The sequence below is a fragment of the Falco punctatus genome (assembly GCF_963210335.1).
Source record: "Falco punctatus genome assembly, chromosome: 3".
NCBI lineage: Eukaryota > Metazoa > Chordata > Aves > Falconiformes > Falconidae > Falco > Falco punctatus.
Window position 1 is genome coordinate 9,378,797 of NC_137582.1, and position 1,965 is coordinate 9,380,761.

Sequence of the window (1,965 nt, forward strand, 5' to 3'; positions counted from 1 at the left end):
ATCCTGCCCAGTAGCAAAGCCTTGCCATGCCACAGCAACTGCCACTCGTGCTCCACTGCCTGCTCTGCTTAATCACCGCTAATCACTACCTGCTCATGTTGGTGATTTTTGTTTTTTAGCAACAGTAAGCCGCACAGAAAACATATTTCCCTGCCATATTTGGGGTTACTTTTGTATAAATTTACCTCTTCTCCTCTCATAATCTATGGCTCTAACCTCCTTTTGCATACTGAAGCCTCATATTTGAGCACCTTTTTGCCTGAGGTATGCTTAGACATAATAATTTTCCTAGACTTTTACATATTGTCTCAGCCAGGTATTTCCCTGTACTTTATGGTGGACCTATGTTTTAAATAGAAATTTGTGATATACAATTAGAAATGTTCAGTGCAAGCTGAACATGTTTAAGGCCTATCCACTGGTCCCTGTTTATTTATTTATCAGCCAGGTTAGGAAAAAGCACTCCTCTTCTTAGTAGCCATCCCTCTGGAGCGATCTGGGAGGGTTTACTCTTCTTTTTTTAAAGACTCCACCACCAGGCTCACCAGGCTGACAAGTACAGAGCAAATATGCACTGTGAGCTTGCAGTGAGCATTCAAGTCAATGGTGTTAGTTGCCTTGTGGTTATGGAAGAGATTAAGGTGCTAATCAGATTAGGGGGATATTCAGGGCCCTAACCAGCTTTGATGCTGGCAATGGGGAGAAGAGAAAAAACAGTTAAGATTCAGCTGTTGCTTTAGGCCTGAAAGACTTTTGGAAATCTTCATTTCTTTGTGTCTCAGGTCCTTTTTTTGCTACAAAACATTGTAACTATGCTGACGTTGTAGATGTTAGGAGTATTGTTTCATGAATACTACAAACATTGAAGTACAACGAAATTGGAGCAGTATAAATACCTAAAAGGATTAGAGACTGGTACAACCTCATTAATGAGTCATGGTCAAGTAACTTCTGTCTTTAAACTGGTGATGCCTCAATTGCTCATTTACTGTCACTGCTTTAAGTAACAAAATAATAACATATGTCTTAAAAATCAATGCCAGGTTACTAGGAAAAAATAGTAGAGTCTTGAAACACTGTAGTACAATCCTATTGTGTACATGATTGGTTTTGACAGTTCTGTGGGTTCAGGAGAAAAGCCTGAAACTGTCTTCTGCTAAACATCTTCGGTGTTATGTGCTATATGCAGTGAGTGAGCAAAGCTGAATTATGTATCATGCTATTTTTTCTCTAAAAAATACAATCAGAGGAAATGGACTTGTTACCGAAATCTCAGAATGAAGAACTTATCGACACCAATGTGATGTAGATAAGCAGACACTTCTTTATTGACAGCCGGGTGTGTGAGTGAGTACTCTCACGATCAACGCACGCCAGGTCTCAAAATCAGACACCATATATAAAACTTATTCATACATATTCATTAAGTATTTATACATAATCATAACATTTCCCAAAAATCATTAACATATTCTCCTCCCATATCCGATTCTGCGCAATAAAGCTTAGAAAGGTCCAAAAATGGGTCTGGGGTACGATTTGGGTAGGTGGTACATGAGTCGGTGGTCGCGATCTCCCCCTGCCGGAATTACCTTTTACTAAAGTTCACCGTTTCTTGGCAGGTAACTACAAGCTGTTCCAGTTGACTCTCCCCAGTTCCCATTAATCCTACATTCTGACATCTCAATATACTTTCTATATACAGAAGACTAGTTAGATACAAAGAAACCTTTCAAACCCTAAATGATTACTTAAGCTTCAACAATAGTTCCAGGCCCTTCTTCTAGCCTTGGTACAAAACGTACAAAAAATCTCATTACTTCTACTATATAGCTATAAATTTCCTATAAAAAAATTTTCTTATTCTTCTATATTTTAATTCTATTAAATGATTTTATAAAATCAGTTAATCAAACCAATAAAATCAATTGATCTCAACTCTTTAACAAATTGACAACAGACTTA

General features: G+C 37.7%; 1 protein-coding gene across 1 annotated transcript in view; it reads left to right on the forward strand.

Moving 5' to 3' along the window:
• The window catches only part of CDH18 (cadherin 18), a 689,972-nt gene that overhangs the window by 93,067 nt on the left and 594,940 nt on the right, over nt 1-1,965 (forward strand). The window lies entirely within an intron of this gene.